Source organism: Lemur catta, chromosome 1, assembly GCF_020740605.2.
Source record: "Lemur catta isolate mLemCat1 chromosome 1, mLemCat1.pri, whole genome shotgun sequence".
Taxonomy (NCBI): domain Eukaryota; kingdom Metazoa; phylum Chordata; class Mammalia; order Primates; family Lemuridae; genus Lemur; species Lemur catta.
Window position 1 is genome coordinate 28,763,704 of NC_059128.1, and position 13,525 is coordinate 28,777,228.

Here is a 13,525-nt window from a genome sequence, read left to right on the forward strand (position 1 = left end):
TTTTAAAGTGGAGACTACCCCTTGAATGATAAGAAGTCACACAAGATGAAAATAAAGATTTTATTAATTACATGTCCCAGGAGTACATGGCATGCTGAAAGGCCACACAGAGACCAGTGTCTTTACTGGGATCCAAGACATTATTCAAACAGGTTTCCCATGGAGAGTTTTAATTGGTGGGCTTAAAGCCAGCAGACATGAGTTCCAGGGGGTCATGCTGTAACTGAGAAGCAGTCACTGCTGTATATCTGCACAGTCCACAGGGTGTGAGGGTCTGTGGGTGAGTCAAGTAGGTTTTATCTAGCTGCCCCATGGGGCGGCGGTCACCAGGAGGCTGTTGTATAAGGTGGATATCTAGATTGAGGAACTGGAGGAAGGTGTAGAACTGGAAACTGTGCCAAGGTTGATTGAGCCCTGCTTCTGGTGTGAGAAAGTTGAACTTATGTTTACAATGGATGTCAGGGCAACATGAAATTATAAGAATTCACTACAGGCAGTTTGTTCTGTAATCTCATTTCCTTGATGTGTCTAAGAAAAATTATTGATTTAGTTTGTTCAGCTTCTTTCTTTTTGTGAGGGTGGGAGTAATGACTTGCAAAGCTCTTTACGTGTCAGAGAGAAAACCAAAAGTACATTCATTGTGCAATTACTAGTCTTTAAAAATTTGTTTAGACTTGACTTATGGCCATGGATATCTTCAATTTTGGTAAATGCCCCATACACAGTTGAACATAATGTGCATTCTGCAATTGTTGAGTATAGTGTTTTATACTTATGAATTAGGTCAGTTTGATTAGTGTTAATTCGTTTATTTATTTACTTATTTTTCATCTGCTTGTTCTGTTACTGAGAGAGGCATGTAAACATCTCCAACTATGATATTGGATTTTTAACTTTTTTAATCTCTGAACTCTTGCTTCATATATTTTAAAGCTATGTTATTAGGAGCATTAAAAAAAACTGAAAGGGTCCCTTTTGTCATATTAAATATATTCGTTATCTTGACTAGTGCCTCTTGTTCTCTGAATATTTCTTCTTACTGCTTTTTAATATGGTTCCATCAGATTTCTATTGGTCAATGTTTACATTACTTCTTTGCATCTAATGTTCACATGATTTATCTTTTGCTTTCAACTCTTCTATATGTTAATATTTAAAATGTGTCTCTTGGAAACAGCTTTTTTTTCTAGCCTTAACACATATGCATCTTACAAAGGCATCTAAGACATTTTGGGTTCTCTATTCTGTTCCCTTGCTCTATTTGTCTGCCTTTATATGAGTACCATGTTGTGTTGTTTACTGTAGTCTCGCAGCATAATTTGAAGTACAATAATGTGATACCTCCAGATTTGTTCTTTTTACTTAGGGTTGCTTTGGCTCTCCGAGCACTTTTTGATTTCATATGAAATTTAGGATTGTTTTTTCTAGTTCTATGAAAAATGGTCTTGGTATATTGATGGGAATGGTATTGAATAGGTAAATCACTTTGGGCATTATGGAGATTTTAATAATGTTGATTCTTCCAATCCATGAGTATAGTAAGTTTTTCTATTTGCTTCTATCATCTGTGGTTTCTTTCATCAGTGTTTTGTAGTTCTTTTTGTGGAGATCTTTCACCTCATTGGTTAAGTATATTCCTAGGATTTTATTTTCTTTGCAACTATTGTAAATGGTATTGAGTTCTTCATTTGACTCTCAGCTTGACTGGTTATTAGTGCATAGAAATGCTACTGATTTATGTCCATTAATTCTGTAACCTGAAACTTTACTGAATGTATTTATTAATTCTTGGAGACTTTGGAGGAATGTTTAGGATTTTCTAGGTATGTGGTCATATCATCAGGGATAGTTTGACTTACTCTTTTCTAATTTGGATGCCCTTTATTTCTGTCTCTTGCCTGATTGCTCTGGCTTAGGAATTCTAGACTGTATAATAGAATTGGTGACAGTGGACATCCTTGTCTTGTTCCAATTCTTAGGTGGAATGCTTTCAACTTTTCCCCATTCAGTATGATGTTAGCTCTGGATTTTTAATATATGGTTTTTATTATTTTGAGTATGTTCTTTCTATGCCTAGTTTTTTGAGGGTTTTTGTTTTTATTCTAAAGGTGCGTTGGATATTATGAAATGCTTTTTCTGCATATGTTGAGATGATCATATGGTTTTTGTTTTTAATTCTATTTATGTGGTCAATCACATTTATTTATTTGCATATGTTGAACCATCCTTGCATCCTTGGGATGAAACCCACTTGATCATGGTGAATTATCTTTTAGATGTGCTGTTGGACTCAATTTGCTAGTATTTTATTGAGGATTTTTGTATCTGTGTTCATGAGGGATTCTGGTCTATAGTTTTATTTATTTATTTTTTTTTTTTGAGACAGAGTCTCACTTTGTTGCCCGGGCTAGAGTGAGTGCCGTGGCGTCAGCCTAGCTCACAGCAACCTCAGACTCCTGGGCTTAAGCGATCCTACTGCCTCAGCCTCCCGAGTAGCTGGGACTACAGGCATGAGCCACCATGCCCGGCTAATTTTTTTTTTTTTGTATATATATTTTTAGTTGGCCAGATAATTTCTTTCTATTTTTAGTAGAGACGGGGTCTCACTCTTGCTCAGGCTGGTCTCGAACTCCTGACCTCGAGCGATCCACCCGCCTCGGCCTCCCAGAGCTAGGATTACAGGCGTGAGCCACCGCGCCCGGCCAGTTTTATTTTTTTTGTTGTGTCCTTTCCTGGCTTTGGTATCAGGGTGATACTGGCTTCATAGAATGAGTTAGGGAGGATTCCCTCCTTGGAACAGTTTCAGTAGGATAGGTGCCAGTTCTTCTTTGTAGGTCTTGTAGAATTCAGCCATGAATCTGTGTGGTCTTGGGCTTTTTTGGTTCGGAGATCTTTTATTACTGTTTTGATTTTGCTAATCATTATTGGTCTTTACAGAGTTTCTGTTTATTCTAAATTCAAGCTTGGGAGGTTGTGTGTTTCTAAAAATTTATCCATTTCCTTTAGATTTTCTAGTTGATGTGCATAGAGGTTTTCATAATAGTCACAAATGATCTTTTGTATTTCTGTGATATTAGTTGTAATGTCTCTTTTTTAATTTCTGATTGAGCTTAATTGAATGCTTTCTTTTATTCCTGGTTAATCTAGCTAGTGGTCTATCAATGTTGTTTATCTTCTACAAGAATCAACTTTTTGCTCATTGATACTTCGCATTTTTTCTCTTTTTGGTTTCCATTTTGTTTAGTTCTGCTCTGATCTTTGTTCTTTCTTTTCTTCCGCTGGCTTTGGGTTTGTTTTGTTTTTCATTTTCTGGTTCCTTCAGGTATGACATTAGGTTTTATTTTGTGATCTTTCTGTCTCTTTTATGTAGGCATTTAGTACTACGGACTTCCTTCTTAGCACTGCTTTTGCTATATCCCAGATATTTTGATAGCTTGTGTTGCATTTGTTGTTCAATTAAAACATTTTTTATTTCTATGTTGATTTTGTCATTGACCCAAGGATCATTCAGTATCAAATTGTTTAATTTCCATGACTTTGTGTTGAACTGAATGTTTCTGTTTGAATTGATTTCTATTTTTATTCTACTATGGTCTGAGACCATACGTGGTTTGATTTTGATTTTTTTGAATTTACTGTGACTAGTTTTGTGGCCTAAAATATGATCATTCTTGGAGAATATCCCATGCATTGATGAGAAGAATGTAAATTCAGTAGTTTTGGGGTAAATTTTCTGTAATGTCTGTTATGTCCTTTTTTGTTAGAGTTCATTTAAGTCCAGTTCTTCTTTATTGATTTTCTGCTTCAGTGATTTGTCTAGCTCTGTCAGTGGAATGTTGAAGTCTTTGGAAATTGCTATCCTACTGTGTATTTCTTTGCTTAGATCTAGTAGAATTTGCTTTATGAATCTGGGAGCTCTTGTATTAGGTGCATATATATTTAGAATTGTTATGTCATCTTATCTAACAGCTCCCTTTACCGTTATAGAACGATCATCTTTGTATTTTTTGTTATTGTTGATTTAAAGTCTATTTTATCTAATATGAGAATGGCTACACCCACTTGCTTTGGTTTCCATTTGCGTGGAATATTTTTTTCCATCCCTTTACCTTGAGTCTGTGTTAGTCCTTGAGATTTAGAGGTGTTTCTTGGAGAGAGTCTAAACTTAGGTTGTGTTTTTTCATCCATTCAACCAGTTTATCTTTTAAGTGGGGCATTAAGTCACTTCACATTCAGTGTTAGTATTGATATGTAGGGCAGTGTTTTGTTCATTATTTTGGATGACACCTTTTTGTTTTATTATTCCTCTTGTGCTATTGTTTTATAAGAGCTGTGAGCTTTAACTTTTTAGGAGTTTTTACGCTGGTGAGTATCAGTTGTGATTTTCCGTGTATTACATAGTTCTGAGTATTTCGTGTAGGGCAATGTAGTAGTGACAAATTCCCTATTGTGTGTTTGTCTCTAAAAGTCTTCATTTCCCCATTATTTACAAAAATTAATTTTGCAGAATGTAAAATTCTTGGCTGGCAGTTTTTCTGTTTAAGAAGACTGAAGATGGGGCCCCAATTCCTTCTGGACGGTAAGGTCTCCATTGAGATGTCTGCTTTTAGCCTGATGCATTTCCTTTTGTAGGCTAGTTATTGCTCTCGTCTTACTGCTTGTTGAATTTTCTCCTTCATTTTGACTTTGGCCAAGTTGATTTGCTATGAATCTTCCCAGTGTTCGATGACCATTTTGTATCTGGATATCCGAATCTCTGGTGATACCAGGGAAGTTTTCCTCAATAGTTCTCTTAAACAAGTTTTCTGCGACTTGTGCTTTTTCTTCATCTTCGTCAGGGATACCTATAATTTGTACATTGCTTCACTTCACATAGTCCCATATTTCTGTGAATGTTTGATCATTCTTCTTTATTGTTTTTTCTCCATCTTTGGCTAACTGTGTTAGTTTGGAGAGCCTTGTCTTTAAGCTCTGAAATTATTTCTTCTGCTTGGTCTAGTGTGTTACTGAAGCTTTCTGCTATATTTTGAAACACTTTAAATGACTCTTTCATTTTTTAAGCTGTGTTATTTCCTTTCTTATGTTGTGTAGCTCTTAGTAAGTTTTTCATTGTTTTCACTGATGTTCTGAAACCTTTTTTGGCTTCTTTGTGTTGGTTTTCAACTCACTCTGCAGTCCTATTGATCTTATTTGCCATCTACGTTGTCAATTACATTCCTCACATTTTGACAATTTCCTTTTGATTGAGGTCCATTGTTATAGATTCATTGTGATCCCTTTGGGAGTGTTTAACTAGCTTCTGTTTTCATATTACCAGGGTTCTTTTGCTGATTTATTTTCATCTGAAACCTATTCTCTCAGCTCAGGGCAAATAGGTTTGAAGTACACCTTTTCTTCTTGTTGGGACCTCATCTACTTAGTGAGAAGAAGAAGAGGTACCTAGCTGGTGCTTTTGCGACGTGCTCTGGAAGATGGACCTGGCAGGGGAGGGGTGGATGCACTGAGACCCTCTGATGCAGCTGATATGTGTTGTCCCTTTCCCCTTTGATTGTCTCAGTCTAAGTTTATGCTGGATGGCCTTTGTGCAAAGTGGTTGGTTGTTCCCCAGGCCACTGTTGGAAGCTCAGGTTGGAGGCTGGGCAAATACCTCTCCACAGGGTCTGGCATTGGGGAGATAGCTCTGCCTGGGTCTTCCTGCAACAGTGACAGTGACAGCTGGGCAAGGCTATCTAGGCAGTGGTCATGGTTGCAAGGGTTGAGGGCATTCTCGCCAACCAGGTGCCAGTGTCATAGAGGCTCTGCCAGCCGGTCACTGGCAGAGTGTTGGACTGTGGAAGTTCCCACCAGGCAGCTGATGGGAGGGATAGGGATGGGACCACAGGGCTCTGTGGTGTTGCTGCAGTCTCAGAGCCAGAGTTGCAGGGCCCTGTGATGGAGCTGGAGCCTTGGGGCTGGGCCATGGGGTCCTGTGTGCCTCAGATCCAGGCCGCACGTCCCAGCTGTGGTGCTGGAGCCTTGAGGGTGGGGTACAGGACCCATTGACAGTAGGGGAGTCTGCGAGCTGGGGCTGCAGGCCCAGTGGTGGTGCTGGAACCTTGGGGATGGAGCCCACAGGACCTGGTGATGGCACTGGAGCCTTGGGAGTGAGGCTGTGGTGTTGGCTGCTGGGCAGCTGGCACTGTCCCCTTACCCAGGTCTCATGGAGGCAGCTGCTGTAGGACTTCTCAGGTGCTCTGTGGTGTCCAATCTGTTCAGATCCCCTTTGGGGGAGGGATGGGCATGCGGTGTTTAAGAGTAGCTAGCTGGGGCAATGCAGAGGCAACTGCAACAAAACCAAGCCCACTGTAGACTTGGCGTTCTGGACCTGAGAGCCCAGATTGGCATCAGTTACTGTGACCCAGGAATAGGAGACTCCAGGTCCCTGTTGTGCCGGCTTTCCAGTGCAATGTTGTTACACAGGCTCCAAGCAGCTACCGGATAAGTCTGGAGGTCTGCAGTGGTGGTGGGGACCCCCCTCCCCCCTCACAGCTCAGGCAACAGTGCCTGTCGGGGGAGCATGGAGTCCCAGGGTTCTCTTCTCTTGTCCTTCCCCACGTGTGATGCCTCCCCCAGGTACCTTCTGATCTTGCCAAGTAGATCGTCCTGTTACCTTCTCCTTCACTCTGAATGTCCCCTGTCACTTCTCTGATGATTCACAATGCTCTTTTCAAGAAGACCCATCCATAGGTGGGCATACACATGCAACTTTTGCTCCCCTCCTTGAGTGCAGTGTGTGTGGGCTGTATCTAGTCTGCCATTTTGCCTGTCACCCTGATGTATATTTGTTTTGTGCCTAGGTTTTTGAACGGTTTTTATCATGAAGTTATGTTGAATTTTACCAAATGCGTTTTCTGAATCCACTGGGATGATTGGATCATTTTGTTTTTCATTCTATTGATGTGATATATCAGGTTTGTTGATTTGCATATGTTGCATATTCCTTCATCCCCAGGATAAATCCTAAGTGAGCATGATGTATTATCTTTTTGATGTGCTGTTGGGTTCAGTTTGCTAGTTTGTTTTTTTTTTTAAAGAATGTTTGTGTCTATGTTCATCAGGGTTATTGGCCTATAATTTTGTTTCTTTGTTGCGTCTGTGTCTGGTTTTGGTATCAGGGTAATGCTAGTCTTGTAGTATGATTTAGGGAAATTCTGTCTTCAATTTTTGGAATAATTTGAGGAGAATTTATGTTAGTTCTTTTTTTAAAGTTTGGTAGAATTCAAAGTGAAGCCATCCAGTCCTGAATTTTCTTTGTTGAAAGAAATTTTCTTACTGATTAAATTTCATTACTCATTATTGGTCTGTTCTGATTTTCTATTTCTTCCTGATTCAATCTTCATAGGTTGTATATGTGCATGAATGTATCCATTTCTTCTAGGTTTCCTAGTTAGTTATTGTATTTTTTCAAATAGTCTCTGATGATCTTATGTATTTTGGTGGTATTAGTTGTAATGTCTCCTTTTTCATTTCTGACGACTTGGATTTTCTTTCTTTTTTTCTTGGTTAGGCTAGCAAGTGGTTTGTTGATTTTGTTAACTTTTCAAAAAACCAATTTCTCAGTTTATTGATATTTTCTATTGTCTTTTTAGTCTCTATTTAGTTTAGTTGTGGTCTGATCTTTATTATTTCTTTTCTTCTATTAATGTTGTATTTGGTTTGTTTTTTTCCTTTTCTAGTTCCTTGAGGTACATTGTTAGATTGTTTATTTAAATCTTTCTTTTTTTTCAATGTAGGCATTTATTGGTATAAACTTCCCTCTTAGCACTGCTTTTGCTGTATTTCATAAGTTTTGGTATGTTGTGTTTTGATTTTCTTTTGTTTCAATAAAATTTTTTATTTCCCTCTTAGTTTCTTTCTTGACCTGATGGTTATTCGGGAGCATATTGCTTTCTTTTTATGTATTTGTACAGTTTCCAATGTTCCTCTTGTTATTGATTTCTAATTTTGTTTCAAGTGGTCTGAGAAAATACTTGATATAATATCAGTTTTTAAATAGGTGTTGAAAATTATTTTGTGTCCTAACCTGTTCTATTCTGATGAATGTTCCATATTCTGAGGAGAGTAATGTATATTCTGTAGCTATTGAATAAAATGTTCTCTGAATATCTGTTAGGTTCAATTGGTCTAATGTGCAGTTTAAATTCATTTTTTTGGTTAACTTTGTATGTAGATGATTTGTCTAATGTTGAGAGTGGGGTATTAACGTCCCCAACTATCAATATATTGGAATCTACGTCTCCCTTTAGATCTAGTAGTATTTGCTTTATATGTCTATATTCTAAACATATATGTTTAGAATTGTTATTTTGTCTTGATGAATTGATACATTTATCATTATGTAATGATGTTCTTTACCTTATTTTTACTGTTTCTAACTTATGTCTGTTTTGTCTAAGTATAGCCACTCCTGCTATATTTTGGTTTCTATTTGCATAGGACATTCGTCAATCCATTTATTTTCAGTCTGTATGTATCTTTACAAATGAGATGAGTTTCTGTTAGGCAGCATATTTTTGGGAGATGTTTTTTTAAAATTTATTAGGCTGGGCTATAATTTTTTAAGGGAAACATTTAATCTGATTACATTCAAGGTCATTATTAATATGTGAGAGCTTATTCCTGTCATTTTATTGATTTTTGTTTGTTTTGTATATCATCTGTTCCTTTCTTTCTCTGTTTTTATTTATCATTGTGGTTAGGTGGTAACATTTTGGTTTTTACTCTTCCTTGTTTGGGGGACTTTGCTGTACCCGTTTAAAATTTTTTTTTGTTTTATTTTCATGAATGTAGTTACTGTTCTTTCATTTCTAGGTATAGGACTCTCTTAAACATTTCTTGTAGGGTCAGTCTAGTGGTGATGAATTCCCTCAGCTTTTTTTTTTTGTCTGGGAAAGACTTTATTTCTCCTTTATTTACAAAAGATAATTTTGTTGGGTGTAATACCCTTGGTAGGAAGTTTTTTTTCTTTTGAACACTTTGAATATATTATTCCATTCTCTCTTGGACTTTAACGTTTCTTCTAAGAAATCTACTGTCTGATGGGGTTTTCCTTAAGTTAGTAGATACTTTTCTCTTGCAGTTTTTAGAATTCTGTCTTGGTATTTGCCTTTTGACAGTTTGACTATAATATGCCATGAAGAAGATCTTTTTGACTTATATCTATTTGGTGAGTTTTGAGCCTCCTGAATCTGGATGTCTAAATCTCTTACTAGACTTGGCAAGTTTTCATCTATTGTTTTGTTAGTTTTCTAACCCTTTTATTTTCTCTTCGCCTTCTGGGACTCTGACAATTCCAATATTTGGTCATCTTATAGTGTCCTGTGTGTGACAAAGGTTTTCTTCATTCTTTTTTATTCTTTTAAAAAATGTTTGTCTGACTGGCTTATTTCAAAAATCTGTAATTAAGTTCTGAGATTCTTTTTTTTTTTTTTTTTTTGGCTAGATCTAGTCTTTTGTTGAAGCTTGCAATTGTATTTTGTATTCAATTCAGTGAATTTTTCAGTTCCAGAGTTTCTCTTTGGTTCTTTTTTTATGATATCTCACTCTTTGGTACACTTCTCATCCATATCCTGAAATTATTTTTGCTTCTTTGTATTGCTTTTCAGAAATGTCTTGTATTTCAATAAACTTCTACAGTATCAATATTTTGAACTCTTTTTTCAGGATTTTGATTTACTTTTGATTTGGATGTGTTGTTGGAGAATTATTTAGGTTTTTTTGGAGATGTCATCTTTCCTTCCTTTTTTATCTTTCCTGTGTGCTTACATTGATATCTGGACATCTGTTGAAACGGTCACTTTTCCCATGTTTTTGAATTTGCTTTTAAAGGGGAGGACTTTTTCCTGAAGACATGTTCTTGGTATTGGTATGGTAGGGCCCCTTGGTTTTCTTTCTGGGCACATATAGTAATCTATAGTATGTGAATGATTTCTTTGGCTATAAACAGCATCAGTGGTGTCTGTGATTCCTTGGTGGCTTAGTGTGCAGTTGTTCATGGAGGGTATGATGAAGTTTTTTGGGGACTGGGACACCAGGTTGGCCAGGGTTTGGGACCTAGTGGTGGCAGTGATAAGAGACTTAAACGTAAGGCATGAAACCTTAAGAACTCTAGAAGAAGATGTGGGGAAGACCCTTTCAGATATCGACCTAGGCAAAGAATTCTTGAAGAAGACCCCCAAAGCAATCACAGCAGCAACAAAAATAAATAAATGGGATCTGATCAAATTTAAAAGCTTTTGCACAGCCAAGGAAACTATCATTAGAGTGGATAGACAGCCTACAGAAGGGGAGAAAATATTTGCTCTCTACACATCTGATAAAGGGCTGATAACAAGAATCTATCTAGAACATAAAGAAATCAATAAGAAAAAATCAAACAACCCCATCAATAAATGGGCAAAGGAAATGAATAGAAACTTTTCAGAAGAAGATAGAATAATGGCCAGCAAACATCTACAGAAATGCTCAACATCTCTAATAATTAAGGACATGCAAATCAAAACCACAATGAAATATCACCTGTCCAATATTTTTGTGGTCTTGAGACTTCCTTTATAACCATGGATATCACCTTTTTTGGTAAATATTTCATGTGCATTTGAACCTAATTTGTGCTGTAATTGGGTGTGGTGTTTTTATGTGTTAATTAGGTTAAGTCAATTAACGTTGCTCGAATTTTCTATTTCCTTATTCATTTTTTTGTCTTACAGTTCTACCAGTTACCGAGAGAAGAATGTTAATACCTACGGTGGATTTTGTATTTTTCTACCGTTTCATATTTCTCAAGATTTCCTTTATACATTTGGAAGCTATTCATTAAGTAGATAAAAGTTCCTGTTGAGTTTTGTCTTATCAGATACACCCTCTTTATATCTATAACCACTTAACCACTGCTATTATTATGGTTTCTTCATGTATTTTTGCCAAAATGAATTAGTTAAATATTGCAAATATTTTACGGTAGAAGTTATTTCCTTGTACTTCCGACTTGGAACTTGTCCCCCTAGAGCATGTTGAGATGTGGTTCTGATTTTCATCTAGAGCCATAAAGGGCGGTAGGAGTATGTCTTGAGGAGACTGGACATCCTCTTGCAGAGTAAGTTCCCCAGCTGAGGTCATTACAGGGTCTCAAGCTAGAGGTGGCTAGACTTCTCAGCCACCTTTTGGGCTCTTTTACTAGTAAGGGAGACTCGGGGATACTTGGAAGGATCTAATCATCTAATCAGAAACATCCAAGTCCATCTGGATTTCCCCATTTCAAGTCCCAATGTGTTTTCCTTCTCAATGTACTAACTTTTCCCACTAGAGTGTTGACAAATGTATATATTTAGCTCACATTGTAATTCTGGAACCCCTACAGTTATTTTGATTTTTGTTGAGCTTGGTCCTATGGCTAAAGCAGAGATTCTTTCAATTCCACTATTATAAGCGCTCTGTTTCAGCTGAGAATGTAGGGTCTTGAGCCTAATTGTGTAAGTTGTCTATTATTATGAAATGTAGCTATCCTACCCCTCAGTCCTTGAGGTACGATAGTCATCATCACATAGTCACTTTGTCCCTTTACGTACTTGTGTCAATAGGGCATTTCATCACAATCAATGTTGAGTAGTAATTTAAATAATTGTGATGCCACTGCATGCCCATTCCCTATTGGATGGGAGTTCAGCAGTGGTTTGAGGCCATGGACATGCCCAAACCAATCCCGGATTCCCATTTTGTCTTTCTGTCTTGCTTATCACTCCTGGTACCAAGTCCTGTGTCTGTGAAGATCCAGTCTGGGAAAGAGAAACCCACCAAGGAAAACTAAGATAGGAAAACTTTGAAAAGGTATTAAAGGTCTGAAAGGACTAAAAAAGGGAACACTGAGGTACACAGAGGTAGGATTCCCAGAAGGAGCTATTAATGCATCCCTAAGAAAGGGGAAACAAAGGGAAGAGGTTGGGGTCATCAAAACCTAGATTGTTTCTAATGGGCATCATAGGTCTGGACCTGGACTGTAGGGGACAGGGCATTCCTTGGTGGTGCTGGTGATTTAGGATCTCAGGAAAGCCATGTTGTGGAGCTCATAGCTGGACCTCTTAGAAAGTGATGCTGAGGTAGTGCTGGCTCCTTAGGGACTTGGAAGAAGGTCCTCCAAAAGTATGATTTAGGTTTCAGAGGAAGGATATTGCTCACTTGGGGCTGATATCAAGGCTATTTGTGGCATGGCCTGATATAGCTGGTAGTGTAACATCTCAGAAAGAGACACTGTCAGGCTGACATTGGTTGCCCAGGGGACTGGAAGATGGGCTTGTTTATCTAGTTCTCAGACTTGTGAGGGAGGGAAGTCTGTTCTGCCGGTACTGGTACCTTCAACGGCCTTGATAGAGCTGGCTCTGGAAATGTGGTATTAACCAGCTATCACCGCCAGAACAAGGAAGCACTGCTAGGGGTACGAAGAGAGTAACAGCAAGCAAATAGGAAGTTACAACTTATCCTCTTTTTGCCTTTTAGTGTCCCTCTAGTGCCCAACTTGGTAAACTCTTTAGAAAGCCCACTCACAATGTAGAAATATAATATACAGAATGCTATCTCCAGCTTCACAGACTAAATACAATTTTTCGGTTTAGAATTCAGTAAACAGTTGAGATAGTTAGCATAAGAACTGTTAGCATTATGCTTTTGTTATATTCTTGGTGATAGTAAACAATAACAGATAGGGATTCATGGGAAGCCCTCTGATATTTCCACTCTGTTGTGTTTCATTTACTTGTGGCCAACTAAATTGATATCATGACTCACTATGGTTTGTGACACAAATTTGGCAAATGCTGAAATAGGTCTAGACTGAGTGCGTGGAAAGATGTGATAGGGTTTTGAGGAATTTTTTAATTGCTACTGGAAATAGAAGAGTTAATGACTGATGCAGAAGAAGATTCTCACAGTGGTTGAAGTCCCAGTAATATTAGAGGAAAGACCTTTGGAACACACCAGTTCACAAAATTAATGGAATGCAGTGTTCCTTCAGGACTTGTCACTGTAGTAATGCAACAGCGACAAAGACTGGCCTGTCACAAAGATTCTTTGGAAAAAACTTTTGTGTTATAGCCTCATCATATTTATGACAATGCTTAATATAGGTTATTATGCTCTCCAAAGCCATTTTCTTTCATAATCCTCTCCCAATTTACCCATTCCCATCTTACTCTATGACAAATACTAAGGATATTATGAAGAGAGACATGGAAAGGAAATCTGGCAATTGGGATTTCCCCTCTTTTAGAGATACATTCCCTGAGATATTTCATCTAGTGACCTTGGTTTTCTCTGGTGGCATCTGGTAGTACCCATTAGTTCTGGAATCCCTCATAGGTGGGTACAGTTTCTCTCAACATCATAATGCCAAGGATATTGCTCATGCTCTATAATTCTGGTCTCATTTATGTATCAACCATCACTGATAATTATCCACCTGGGTCCAAACTTCTTCATTTATTCCACAGGAACC